Source organism: Rattus rattus, chromosome 14 (genome assembly GCF_011064425.1).
Source record: "Rattus rattus isolate New Zealand chromosome 14, Rrattus_CSIRO_v1, whole genome shotgun sequence".
NCBI lineage: Eukaryota > Metazoa > Chordata > Mammalia > Rodentia > Muridae > Rattus > Rattus rattus.
Window position 1 is genome coordinate 42,296,228 of NC_046167.1, and position 15,531 is coordinate 42,311,758.

The 15,531-nt window shown below is 38.7% G+C and overlaps 1 pseudogene; it reads left to right on the plus strand.

Annotated features, from left to right (window-relative positions):
- The first annotated feature begins 3,710 nt into the window (after positions 1 to 3,710).
- Positions 3,711 to 3,881, plus strand: LOC116883579 (annotated as a pseudogene).
- Positions 3,882 to 15,531: the final 11,650 nt, after the last annotated feature.

The following is a 15,531-nucleotide window of genomic DNA, read 5'->3' on the forward strand; positions in this document are numbered from 1 at the left end:
AAAATATCATTTTGCTTAACAGCTGGATAATATTCCATTGTATAAATGTACCACATTTTCATTATTCATTCATCAGTTAGTAGACATCTAAGCTGATTCTAATTACTGAATATTATGAACAAAACAGCAATGAATATGAATGAGCTAATATCTCCATAGTAGGATATAGAGTCCTTTGTGTGTATGCCTCAGAGTGGTACAGATGGATCTTATTAGCCTGTTTGTTTGTTTGAGACAAGCTTTCTCTGCATAGCCCTGGCTATCCTGGAACTCACAATGTAGACCACCAGACTTCCCTCAAACTCACAGAGGTCTGCCTGCATCTGCCTCCCAAGTTCTGGGATAGAGACATGCACCATCATGCCAGTTTTAGCTGGATTTTGAGGAAAATCTATTTCCAGCTTCCCGAGGAACTGCCACACTAATTTCCATGGTGGCTGCACATGTTTGGATTCCCACTAACAATGAGTAAGCGTTCCCCTTTCCCCACATCCTTGGCCCATGTTCTGTCATTTGCTTTATAGATCTTGACCACTCTGATGCAAGTAAGATGAAATCTCAAAGTAATTTTGATTTGTACTTCCCTGGTGGCTTAAAATGTTAAGCGTTCTTAATTTCTCACCATCTCCATTTCATCTTTTGAGAGCTCTCTGTTTAGTACTGAAGCTGTTTTTAATTTTGTTGTTCTCTTAATGTTCAGTTTTTTAAATTGTTTATATACCTATTAGATATATAATTTGTAAACAGTTTTTCCCATCCTGTAGCCTGCTGTTTTGCCAAATGACAACGTCCTTTGCTGTACAGAGGTTATTAGCTTCATGGGGTTCTGTTTTACTAATCTTACTGCCTGTCCTGTCAGTGTCCTATTCTGAAAGTCTTCTCTGAGCCAATGATTCCAAACCTATCTCTGACTCTGTCTTTTATCAGATTCTGGGTAATCTGGTCTTGTGGGAGTTTTTACATGCATGGTGATAAATATGAATCTATTTTGATTCTTGTATATGCAGCTGTCCTGTTTGCAAGCATTTGGGATGCAGATGCAGGCAGACTTCTGTCTCTTCTTCAGTTTGTGTTTTGCTTCTTTGTCAACAATCAGTGGTCCATAGGTGTGTGAACTTTTTCATGAGTCCTCAGTTCCATTCCATTGATCAGTGCGTCTGGTTTTGTGTAGACACCACACTGTTTTTGTTACCATGGCTCCATGATACAGCTTGAAATCTGGGGTGGTGACATCTTCAACAGTTCTTTTCATCATTCAGGATTGTTTCAGCTCTTCTCAGGATGGTTGTTTTTTTTGTTTTTGTTTTGTTTTAATTTCCATATGAATTTGATTTTTTTCAATTTCTATGAAGAATTCTGCTGGAATTTTGGTGGTGATTGCATTGAGTCTGTAAATTGATTTTGGCAAGAAAATTTCATTTTCACAATAGGAAATCTACCAATCCTTGAGCATGGGTGGCCTTTCCATCTTCTAGTGTCCTCTTCAATTTCTTTCTTCTGTGTCTTAAAGATTTTATTTCTAAATTCCAGGATGTTTCCTGAGGATAACAATATTTATCAATTAACAATGTTTCTCTGACTTCTCGCTCCATTGTATGTAGGAAGGCTATCTATTTTCATATGTAGGAAGGCTATCTATTTTCATGTGTTCAGCTTGTATCATGGAATTTTGCTGAAAAATTTATAGCTCTAGAAGTTTCCTTCTGAAGTCTTTAAGGACTTTTTTTTTCTTTTCTTTTTTTCGGAGCTGGGGACCGAACCCAGGGCTTTGCGCTTGCTAGGCAAGCACTCTACCACTGAGCTAAATCCCCAACCCCTATAAGGACTTTTATGAATAAAATGTCACCTTTCCTTTTTGTATCCCCTTCAGTTTTTATAAGACTTTAAATATTATATTAAATAGGTTGGAAAAAATAATCATCCTTGCTTTGCTCCTGATATTAGTGTAAATGCTCTGAGTTTCTGGTTTATTGTTGGCTATAAGACTGCTGTGAATTTCTACTATAATATTAGGATATGTGCTTTGCATTCTTACTCTCCAGGACTTTTGTCATAAAGGGATGTGAATGTTCTTTTTTTTTTTTTTTTTTTTTTTTTTTTAAAGCTGGGGACCGAACCCAGGGCCACTTCCTAGGCAAGCACTCTACCACTGAGCCAAATCCCCAACCCCGGATGTGAATGTTCTTAAAGTTCCACTACTACATCTAATGAGATGTATCTCTGGTCCTTTAGACTGTTCATGCACTGATTATGTTTACTGATTTACATATTTGAACCACCCTTGCAACTCTGGGATGAAGCTAATATGATCAGGGTAGAAAACTTTTTTTGATATGCTCTAAGATTTAGTTTGCAAGTATTTTATTTAGAATCTTTGTGCCTATGTCCACAAACGATATTTATCTATAAAGTTTTACTGGATCTTTGCAGTTTTGGTATGGACTAATAATAGCTTTGTAAAAAGAATTAGGAAATGCTTCTTCAGTTACTATTTTGTGGAATAATTAGAGTATTATTCATTCTTCTTTGAAGGTTTGGTAGAATTCTGCACTGAATCCATCTGCTCAGGCCTTTTTGAGGGGGACAGGACTTCTAACCTAAGGACAAGAGATATAGAAGAGAGCAAAGATTCCCAACTTAAAGGTCCAGTAAATATCTTCAACAAAATTATAGAAAAAAATTTCTCTAACCTAAAGAAAGAGATGCCCATGAACATACAATAAGCCAATAGATTGGACCAGAAAAGGAATTCCTCCCATCACATAATAGTCAAAACACCAAACGCACAAAACAAAGAATGAATACTAAAAGCAATAAGGGAAAATGGCCAAGTAACATTAAAGGCAGACCTTTCAAAATTACACTAGACTTCTCAAAAGAGATTATGAAAGCGAGAGGATCCTGGGCAGATGTCATACAGAACCTAAGAGAACACAAGTGCCACCCAGGCTACTATATCCAGCAAAATTCTCAGTTACCATAGATGAAGAAACCATGATATCCCATGACAAAACTAAATTTACACAATAACTTTCCACAAATTCAGCCCTACAAAGGATAATAAATGGAAAACTCCAACACAAAGAGGGAAACTACACCCTAGAAAAAGCATGAGAATAATTTTCTTCAAAAAACCCTAAAGAAGAGAGACACACAAACATACTTCCACCTCTAACAACAAAAATAACAGGAAACAACACTTACTATTCCTTAATATTTCTTAACACCAATGGTCTCAATTACCCAATAAAAAGGCATAGATTAAAAGATTGGATATGTGAAAAGGACCCAGCATCTGGTTGCAAAAAGGAAATGCACCTCAGTGACAAAGACAGACACTACCTCAGAGTAAAAGACTGGAAAAAAATTTTTCCAAGCAAATGGTCCCAAGAAACAAGCTGTACTCTAATAAAATTGACTTTGAACCCAAAGTTATCAAAAAAGATAAAGAAGGACACTTCATACTCCTCACAGGAAAAATCTACCAAGATGAACTCTCAATTTTCAACATCTATGTTCCAAAAGCAAGGGCACCCACATTCATTAAAAAAAAAAACTTTACTAAAGTTCGAAACATATATTTCACTATACACAATAGTAGTGGGAGATTTCAACACTCCACTTCTATCAGATCATGGAAACAGAAATTAAACACAGTGAAACTAACAGAAGTTATGACCTCTTTTCCTCCTTGGGTGTCGGAAGGCAAGATGGGTCACTAGCAGCTCTACTGGAGTCATCCTTGGAAGTTTGGCCAGGGTTCTTGCTCTTGCTGTGTCTGCTCTAACTGCCATGGTCTGATCCGTAAATACAGGCTGAACATGTGCCGAGAGTGCTTCCATCAGTACGCGAAGGACATAGGCTTCATTAAGTTGGAGTAAGCGACCTGAATGGATTATTCAACTGTCTACCCAGTAAAACCGACTATCTAACCAGTGATACCAATCATGCTAGTCTTTGTACACACAGAATAAAAAAAGTGAAGGCAAAAAAAAGAAAAGAAAAGGAAAAAAAAAGAAGTTATGAACCAAATAGATCTAAGAGATATTTATAGAACATTTCACCCTAAAACAAAAGAATATGCCTTTTTCTCAGCACCTCACGGTACCTTCTCCAAAATTGACCATATGATTGATCATAAAACAGGCCTCAACACACACAAGAAGATTGAAATAATTCAATGCATCTTATCAGATCACCACAGACTGGTCTTCAATAACAACATAAACAACAGAAAGCCCACAGACACATGGAAACTGAACAAATATCTACTCAATGATAATTTGGTCAAGGAGGAAATAAAGAAAGAATTTAAAGACTTTTTAGAATTTAATGAAAATGAAGGCACAACCTAACCAAACTTATGGGACACAATGAAAGTAGTGCTAAGAAGAAAACTCATAGCTCTGAGTGCCTTCAAAAGGAAACAGAGAGAGCATACACTTGCAGCTTGACAGTACACCTGAAAACTCTAGAACAAAAAGAAGCAAATACAACCAAGAGATGGAGATAGAGAGAAAAAAAATAAACTCAGAGCTGAAATCAACCAAGTAGAAACAAACAAACAAAAAAAAACTATGCAAAGAATCAACAAAACTAGGACTAGGTTCGTTGAGAAAATCAACAAAACCAGGACTTGGTTTATTGAGAAAATCAACAAGATAGATAAATCCTTATCCAGACTAATCAGAGGGCACAGAAACAGTATCCAAATTAACAAAATCATAAATGAGAAGGGAGAAATAACAATAGAAACAGAGGAAATTCAGAAAAATCATCAGATCCTATTGCAAAAGCCTATACTCAACAAACCTGGAATATCTGGATGTAATGGACAATTTTCAGAGTGATACCAGGTAACAAAGTTAAATCATGATCAGATAAATCATCTAAACAGTCCCATAACCCCTAAAGAAATAGAAGCAGTCATTAAAAGTATCCCAATCAAAAAACGCCCAGGACCAGATGGGTTTAGGGCACAATTCTATCAGACCTTCAAAGAAGACCTACTATCAATACTCTTCAAACTATTCCTCAAACTAGAAACAGAAGGAACACTACCAAATTCATTCTTTGAAGCCACAATTATGCTCACACCTAAACCACACAAAGACCTACAAAACAAGAGAACTTCAGACCAATTTCTCTTATGAATATTGATGCAAAAATACTCAATAAAATTCTTTCAAACTGAATCCAAGAACATATCAAAACAATCATCCATCATGATCAAGTGGCTTCGTTCCAGGGATGCAGAGATGATTCAATATATAGAAATCCATAATGTAATCCAGTATGTAAACAAACTGAAAGAAAAAAAAGCACATGAGCATCTCATTAGATGCTGACAAAGTTCAACACCCCTTCATGATAAAAGTCTTGGAAATATCAGGAATTCAAGGCCCATACCTAACCGAAGTAAAAGCAATATACAGCAAACCAGTAGCCAACAACAAACTAAATGGAGAGTAACTTGAAGCAATCCTACTAAAATCAGGGACTAGACAAGGCTGCCCACTCTCTCCCTACCTATTCAATATAGTACGTGATGTCCTACCTAGAGCAATTAGAGAGTAAACAGAGGTCAAAGGGATACAAATTGGAAGGAAGAAGTCAAAATATCACTATTTGAGGATGATAGGATAGTATAATTAAGTGACCCCAAAAATTCCACTGGAGAACTCCTACACCTGATGAACAACTTCCACAAAGTGGCTGGGTATAACATTAACTCAAACAAATTAGTAGCCTTTCTCTATTCAAAGGATAAACAGGTGGAGAAAAATTAGAGAAATGACACCCTTCATAATAGTCCCAAATAACAAAGAAGCCTTGGTGTAACTATAAGCAAGCAAGTAAAATTCTGTATGACAAGAAATTCAAGTCTCTGAAGAAAGAAATTGAAAAGATCTCAGAAGATGGAAAGATTTCCCATGCTCATTGACAAAATTTATATAGTAAAAATCACCATCTTGCTGAACGCAGTCCACAGATTTACTGCAATCCTCACCAAAATTCCAACTCAATTCTTCATAGAGTTAGAAGGAACAATTTGCAAATCCCTTTGGAATAACAAAAAGCCCAGGAGAGCAAAAGCTATTCTCAACAACAAAGAACTTCTGGGGGAGTCACCATCCCTCACCTCAAGCTGTATCACAGAGCAATTGCCACATGATATTGGTACAGAGACAGGCAGGTGGATCAATGGAATAGATTTGAAAACCCAGAAGTGAATCCGCACACCTATGGTCACTTGATCTTTGACGAAAGAGCTAAAACCGTCCACTGGAGAAAAGACAGTATTTTCAACAAATGGTGCTGGTTCAATTAGTGGTCAGCATGTAGAGGTATGCAAATCAATCCATTTTATCTCCTTGTACAAAGTTCAAGTCCAAGTGGATCAAAGACCTCCACATAAAACCAGATACACTGAAACTAATAGAAGAGAAAGTGGGCAAGAGCCTCAAATACATAGGCACAATGGAAACATTCCTGAACAAGAACTGGCAAATGGGACATCATAAAATTGTAAGGCTTCTGTAAGGCAGAGGATGTAGCAGAGGTTTGCCTTACTTGTCAGTAGGAGGGAAGGCCGTTGGTCCTGGGGAGGCTCAATGCCCCAGCAAAAGGGAATGCTATGATGGTGAGGCTGGAGTTGGTGGGTAGGTGGGTGAGCACCATCATAGAGGCAGGGAGGAACGGGGATGGAGGTTTTCAAAAGGGAAACTGGGAAAGGGGATAACATTTTAAATGTAAATAGATAAAAATAACCAATAATTAAAAAAAAGAAACATTCAGAGTATCCACTGTTTGCCTGTATGCGGGATAGTATACCTAAATTAGAAGGTGCTTGAATGCTTTTTTTCCCAGCCATGAACTTCCTCAGGCAGGCTAACTTCATTAAAGAAAATGTGATTACTTATCACTCAGTTCTGGAAATGCAAGGACATGGTGCCTGGCATCAACTCTGCACTTAGAAGATTTCATGCCAGAGCATTAGGAATATATAGTGAATATATAGGAATATATAGTGAAGAAAGCACATGATCACATTTCCAAACAGAATGCCAAAGACAAAGTCAGATCTTATATTCCCTTCTGAGGACAAGCACAAATTGCCTAAGGACTGCACTTCTTAAAGGTCCCAGAACTTGTTCATGACACTGAGCCAAGATGTATTGGACTAAGCTCCCAACACGAGTCCTTAGGGATAAACACAATATGTAGGTAATCGTAGATAGCATCATATAGAACCAATCTGATGGAGAATGTGGAGACTGTACTATGTTCACTGTACCCTTAATACAAAACCAGGTTCTACCCAGTTCTGCCATCCTTTCTCTGAGCATTTTGCATTCTTTTCATGTTGCAGTAAAAATAAAAAGCGGCGGAGGCAGTTCTTGCGCATAGCCTTGTGGTTTGGTTCCTGCTAGTTCTGGCTCCAGATTGCCATTGGAAGTAGCCTTAATTTATCTCAGCAGCTCCACACTGCCCCCAAGTACTTTCTGACCAGGCAGGTCGCTGCCACGTCAGTTTCATACAGAGATCGCCTATCTCATGGCTCTTTTACTGTAGACTTTGTTCACATTCCCAGCATCTGACCCCTAATAGTTTTAGTATAAACTCCCAACAACCCGTTAAAATCAGGACTCAACAAAAAAAGTTCCAATGACCCACTGGAGCCAGAACTAGTGGGAACCAGACCTCAAGGGTATGCGTGGAAACTGGTTCCGCCACCTTTTATTTTTACCAAAACATTTTTAGAGTGTTCTTCAGTCTTATACAGGAATTCAGTATCTCTGCCTCATCAACCCTAGACATTAGAACTAAGGTATTCTCACGATTGTGAGGGAATCCATGTGCCAAGCAAAGCAAAGCCACGGCTAGATGGATCAGTATAGAGTGAGTTTTTTAAATATATAAAAATGGGGACCATTATGCTGGGAATCAGAATTCACATTCTTAGGATGTGACTAAATGTCCTGCCAATGGGGAAGCAGGAAGAGACCATAGGTTCCATTTGTGACAAGAAAGCTAGAATGAGGCTAGTATTAGAGCTAGTATTAGAAAGGGTCTCTAGAAAACAGAATGCAGTAGATGAAGGGTGATGGTAAATATTCCAGAAATCAACAAGAAAAAGAAAGGGTTGTTTGTTTGGTTTGGGTTTTTTGTTGTTGTTATTGTCTTTTGTTTTGTTTTGTTTTTAGATGTAGCAGTAAGATAACCTGAGAAAACAAGCTGGGAAAGTGGACCATCATTTAATGATAAAGAGAAAATGCAGAAACTGAGGAGTAAAAAATGTACCTCTTCTGACATAACCAAGTATTGAATATCTTCCATGGTTTCTTTTTAACTCTATTGATGTAACCAGGGTAGTGAGAAATTCAGACATCAGAGTTACTGTCCTAGAGTGAGAGATACAATATACACCTACGAAAATCAGGTTAGTAATCCATGGCTGTGCATGACTATGATTTAGACAAGTGATGTTCAAGGGGAAACCTTTCTCCCTTATTGTGCATAGGGGCGTCTGAGGTCAGAAGAGGACTAAGGTAGAAAATCAGGAACAGGCATGGAGCAAGACAGTGTTGAGTATCTAGTAGTTAGGATTGGGCGCTCTACTGTTCGATTCCTGATCAGGGAGCCTAGTGTTAGGCAGGATGTCTGGATACGTGGAGAGAGCAAGAGAGTGAGAGCGAGAGCGAGAGCGAGAGCGAGGTGGGGGGGGGGATTCAAGGGAGGAGAGACAAAGTTTGCCAGATTTCTGACGGAGAAAAGTTGACCAGCCATATAAGATCTTGAAACAGAGTGGCCACACAGTCAGGGATGTAATGAACCAACTAAAGTTTAGGGCATGTGGGGAGATGTGGGGATAAGAATATTGATAAAAGACAGGATTTTGTAGGCTGGAGACAGTAGTGGCCAGCAATTGTGTCAGAAGACAAGTTGAACATGAGCAACTTCTCTCCACCCCCCCCGTGTGTGTGTGTGTGTGTGTGTGTGTGTGTGTGTGTGTCTTTTGTCTGTGGATTCAAGGGAAGCTGGGTAGTGCAGTCCTCTCCATGAACTTAGGCAGGGTATTTATTGAAAGCAACACACAACAGATGGCACGCAACAGGGAAGGCAAGAATCCACTATTAATTTAATAATTCTCGGATAGATCACCCAGAGGGATGGATATAAGTCTAGGAAGAGGGAAAATTGGTTTCTCAGTGAGCAGAGCTGAGTGAGTCTTGTAGTGGCTCCAGGAGCAGCAAGCTTAAACAGAGGAACACAGGGGGAGCCTCAGCTCGCAGACACTGGGATCCCTTGCTGTGAAAAGAGACAGGATGGATACTCTGAGGCAGAGAACTAAACAGTAAAGGCCATCTGCTCCTTACAAGCAAGTCATCATAGGATAGAATTCTAAAGTTTGGTTTAATTGTTTTTAAAGATAGAATTGAACACAGATTTTCCTGAGTCACATTGGAAATTCTTTTAAAGGTTGGGAACTAATACAAAGAGTTTGGGGTCCAGGTGCTAGGAGCTCCTGCTGTGCAAAAGACTGGTTGCTCAGAGGAAGGCAAAGAGAGGCAGATTGTAAAGGCTACTGGCCTTCAAGGAGTAGACAATCAAAGGATAGAGAAAAATAAAATTTGATTTAATTGTTTAAGTAGAAGGGAGTATAACGGTGATTGTTTAAATGTTCTCAAGTATACAGATATTTTAAGCTCTGCAGAAAGGAGAAGTTAGGAAGATTGAATGAAAAAAATGCTTTAGAGGAGATTTGAAAAGGTCTTGCCAGGACAATACTCAAATTCTTTGAACGTGGGCTCCACCGGAATTCTGGAATAATTTATCCTGGTATCACAGATTAGAAGCCTAAGAATAGGCTTATAAGGTGAGTAGAAGGGAATTTAATAAAAAATAATTACAGAGAAATGAATATATTGAGGCATTCTATTTAGAAAATTAGATTGAAGCCAAGGGTGCCTAACCTATCTCAGACAGTAGAAATTTAGACCTTGGAAATTATATAAAGAGAGAGCCTGGAAATAGGCTCATATAATAAGTAGATAGAGATATTAAATAAATAATTTAGGCCTTCATCTCATGATGGTTGGGACAGAGGAGAGTAGATAGTGTTTGTTTAGATTGTTTTATTTGCTTTGAATTTTTTAGTTATCAAAATGAGTGGGATTTTGAATTTGGTGGTTACATTAAAATCCTTCTGGTAGAGAGGTCAAGCTAAACATTTAATGATTTCTGGGGAGAAAGTCTCTGCATTTGTGTTGACAGGAAAGAAGACATGTCTTTGGACTCCTTCCAGAGTGATATGGATCAGACATGGCAGGGGGAGACTTCCTGAAGAACTATACAAGTTTGAGAAAAATCAAACAGGACAGGCAAAGATTCATTGTGCCATCCTTCACATGGCATGAATGAAGACTTATTATAATTACTTATTAATACATTTAACTCATAAAAAAGACAGTTGTTCACCTGCTCAAACAAGGAGCAAAATTTCAACCTTACCTTGCACAATCTATATGAATATCTTAATGGTACTAAAGTTTTGGTTGTGAGATTCATAGATTACAGACTGTACACTTTTAGCAAGATTCATCCTCAGAGATGCTGAACTGACTTGCTTAGACCTCTGCTTCCAGTTGCTGCCCCAAACAGCTTTGGGCACTGTCATATGTTCCAAGTCATCTTGCCTCATTCAACCTTTCAGATGGACCTAGTCAGACTTCAGTCAAGCCCTGAATCTTCTAAGCATACAGAGACTGGAAAACAGATGCTAAAGCTAGCTTTCTTAAGTCTAACCAAATTTTCTAATTTTCCTATCTGTCCCCAGTCCTTTAAAAATTTTTTACAGGTTAGAGAGATGGTCCTGAGTTTAATACCCAGCTACCACAGGGTGGCTCACAGCTACCTGTAATGGGGATCCGATACCCTCTTCTGGTGTGTCAGAAGACAGCAACGGTGTACTCACATACATAAAATAAATAAATAAATCTTTAAAAAAAAAGAATTTTTCATTGCCCCTGTTCAGCAGGAATAAGTTGTGGGAATTCATCAACTCAATTCCATGGCTTTGAGAGTCTGGTAATGATTATTTTACAAATTATAGAAAAGTTGTAATTTTTAAGGGATAATTTTGGAATGGTCATAATTTTGAACAGGGAAGAAATAGTTAGGACACAATTGGTAGCCATAATCTTAGTTGGTAGAATTTTTTTTTTTTTATTAACTTGAGTATTTCTTATGTACATTTCGAGTGTTATTCCCTTTCCCGGTTTCCGGGCAAACATCCCCTTCCCTCCCCCCCTTCCTTATGGGTGTTCCCCTCCCCACCCTCCCCCCATTGCCGCCCTCCCCCCGACAGTCTAGTTCACTGTGGGTTCAGTCTTAGCAGGACCCAGGGCTTTCCTTCCACTGGTGCTCTTACTAGGATATTCATTGCTACCTATGAGGTCAGAGTCCAGGGTCAGTCCATGTATAGTCTTTAGGTAGTGGCTTAGTCCTGGAAGCTCTGGTTTTGGCATTGTTGTACATATGGGGTCTCAAGCCCCTTCAAGCTCTTCCAGTTCTTTCTCTGATTCCTTCAACGGGGGTCCTATTCTCAGTTCAGTGGTTTGCTGCTGGCATTCGCCTCTGTATTCTGGCTGTGTCTCTCAGGATCGATCTACATCCGGCTCCTGTCGGTCTGCACTTCTTTGCTTCATCCATCTTGTCTAATTGGGTGGCTGTATATGTATGGGCCACATGTGGGGCAGGTTCTGAATGGGTGTTCCTTCAGTCTCTGTTTTAATCTTTGCCTCTCTCTTCCCTGCCAAGGGTATTCTTGTTCCCCTTTTAAAGAAGGAGTGAAGCATTCATATTTTGATCATTCCTCTTGAGTTTCATTTGTTCTAGGCATCTAGGGTAATTCAAGCGTTTGGGCTAATAGCCACTTATCAATGAGTGCATACCATGTATGTCTTTCTGTGATTGGGTTAGCTCACTCAGGATGATATTTTCCAGTTCAACCATTTGCCTACTTAATTTCATAAAGTCATTGTTTTTTGATAGCTGAGTAATATTCCATTGTGTAGATGTACCACATTTTCTGTATCCATTCCTCTGTTGAAGGGCATCTGGGTTCTTTCCAGCTTCTGGCTATTATAAATAAGGCTACGATGAACATAGTGGAGCACGTGTCTTTTTTTTATATGTTGGGGAGTAGAAATTTTTATAATGGATGTGAAGTTGAAGTTATAATTACTTACACTGGTACAGAATAGATTTAAGGTTTTTGTTGGTATGCATTTCTTATATTGATAAAAATTTGAGATAGGCATTGTGCCTATGCAACACATTTAAGAATACAAAGCTTAGATGCAGTTTTTCTGCATGCCATTATGAACTGTTTTTAGATGATTAATTAATACAACTTAAAGGCCAGATAGCAAACTCATGGCTATGTTAGATTCTGATTTAATCATAAAAGATATTATATATCTTTATATATATATGTGTGTGTATAAAAATAGACAAGGCTTAACAGTTCAGATTACCATATATATCGTATTTACAATATATATGATATATATATGGTATATAGTCTTCAAGAACATCATAAATTCACAGACTATGACATTTAATGTTATTTAATCATTTGTCAATGAGACATGTCTGCTATTGACAGCACCCCAGAAATTGAGCATCTTTATCACCAGGTGAGGTAGCCCCAGTCAGAAATTGCCTATTTCATGTGCAGACAAAACACTTTCCAGGAAAAGGACACATTATAGAGAATGGTCAACTGTTGACTCTTGACTCTGCCAATACAAGGCAAGTAGTCCTTAATAATTCTGCTTTGTAAAAGTCTGTTAGATGATCCTGGGCCAGAGGCTGATGACTGATGCACCAATGTTTTGAGGAATTAGGGGACTGTGCTGTCTCTACAATTGTTTAAATTTGAGAAGCTATATTTGGTGCTTTCTATATACCCAGGTAATATCTAAGTTGTTCTCAGACTTATGATGGGGTTGAAGAATAGTTTTAGTCTCATAACCAAACTCAAGTTGTTTAACATTGAGAGAGAGATTATAGAGTGGAAGACATGATTTTTAGATGGTGTTACAAGCCAAAATATAAATAAACACAATCTAGGGATATAGTCATAATTCTTTAAGTTAGGAGTGATGGTAGAGTCCTTGATCTAACTGACAAATATGATAGATTAAATATTGTTTTATATCATACTGTGTAATTTGCATGATTGTTGTGGTTTTGTTCAATTTATGTCTGGAGAAGAGGGTTGTTTTTAAATATTTTATTGGACAGAAAATGTGCGGTATAGGGGTGATTCTGATGCTGTTCTGTTCCCCAATTGTTTCTTGATCTGTTAGTAAAGAAGCCATGGGCCAATTGCTGGGTGAAAGGATAGGCAGAACTTCTGGGTCCCTGGAGGAAGAGACTCAGATGCAAGGGAGGAGAGAGAGAGTTTGCCATATTTCTCATGGAGAAAAGTTGACCAGCCATGTAAGATCTGGAAACAGAGTGGCCACACAGGCTGCTCCTACAGACAGGCAGTGTGGGTTGTAATGAACCACCTAAAGTTTAGGGCAAGTGGAGAGGTATAGAGATAAGAATATTGATACGGGCACAATTTTCTAGGCTGGAGACAGTAGCTCCCAGCAATTGTGTTAGAAGGCAAGTTGAAAATGAGCAACTATGTGTGTCTTTTATCCGTGAATAAAGGGCAGTTAGGTGGGAGTTGGTAGCACAGCCTGTTCCCAGACTTTAGGTGGAATATCGAAAGCAATATGATAGGACAAGTACAAGGAAAAGTGGGGTGGATGAGTTTGGATGGACTGAGAAATCCCAGCAGAACCAAGGAAACCCAACTCTTAACTTCTTTCTTTATTGTTTGTCCATACTATTCTTTTGTATGGAATGCAAGAAAGTTAATTTTTTCTCACATTCTTATTCTCATTTGCCTTAGTGTTCCTGGATGAAAGCAAAAATCCCCAGGCAGTCCTTGAAGTACATTCTGGCTAGGTTCCTCTGGGCCTAGCAGCCAAGGTAGAATAGTGTAGCATCCTTCTCCTCCATCTCTCAGCCTCCTTCCAGCTGCAGTGATTTCTGCCTCCTATTGTAAGCTACTCGTGAGGACACTCTGTGTACTCAGTCTCAGCAGAGAGGCCATGGAGAACCCATGTTGGGCTTTGTTATCGCCCTCCTCAATGTCAACTACTCCACCTTTAGTCAAATGTTCATGATCACTGCCGTTCATTTTTCTTAGTGTGCATTGACTTCCCGGCCATTCCTTGCTCCTTTCAGACACCAGGAAACAGACATTCAGAAACAGGAAACAAACAGTACTTTGTTTTCAATATAATCTGCATATGACAGGGAGGAAGGGGATTCCCTCAACTGTCCTAGTTTTAGACTCAAGTGGCATTACACAGGGCATAGTTTTTGAATTTTTAATCCCACTGAATGAGAGCAAAGACCATTACCCAAATTATCCAAATTTATAGCAAGCTTTATTATATGTGCACAATATAAAAAGAGTGGCAACTGCCTCTCCCCAAACTTGAGATTTGAAAGGTCAACCCAAAAATCAAGAGGGGGTTTTTATATTCCCAGAATTAAAAGGCTAAGGAATTTCCAAGTGTTGGGGGATTTTAGGAGTAATCATTGTGGTTATGTAGAAACTTGGCAAAACATCTCAAAATTATTTCAAAAACATCTCAAAATTATTTGGCAGAATACCTTATCAAGGTGGAGGTTAGGATACCGCCAGGGACTATAGTGGTTTGAATAGGAAAAGCTCCCATTGACTCATGTGTTTGAATGCCTGGCCCATAGGGAATGGCATTATTAGAAGGTGTGGCCTTGTTAGAGTAGGTATCACATTGCTGGAGGAAGTGTGTCACTGTGGGGACAGGCTTTAAAGTCTCAGAAGCTCAAGTCAGTTCTCCTCCTGGTGCCTATAGATCAAGATGTAGAACTTTCAGTTCCTTCTCCAGCACCATGACTGCCTACATGTTGCCATGTTTTCTGCCATGATGATAATGGACTAAACCTCTGAATTGTAAGCCATCTCTAATTAAATATTTTCCTTTATAAGAGTTTCCGTGGTCATGGTGCCTCTACACAGCAATAGAAATCCTAACACAGGGAGTGAGTCAAATTCCAGAGTATAGTACATGTCATAATTCCGAAAGTGGGTCAAGACATGGGTCAAACCTAAGTTTTACAGAAAACAGGAATAAACTTATTTTCACCTTGTAACAATCTGGCTTCTACTCTTAAGATGGAGTCAGACTGGTCTATCAGAATACTTTTCAGGAGAAGGAAAGGGTGGACCCAGAAAAAAGAAAATAAAGTACAAGGAACCTAAATAGGAACAACCAACATTTTTGGGATTTCATTTCTGTGCCATAGGCCAGGATAGCTGGTCAATTGTCATCTCCTTTTCTCTCAGAGTGACAAGTGTCTAACTGTTACTCGCATTGTTGCTATACTTTCTGAATGTTTTAAAACTAAATAAAC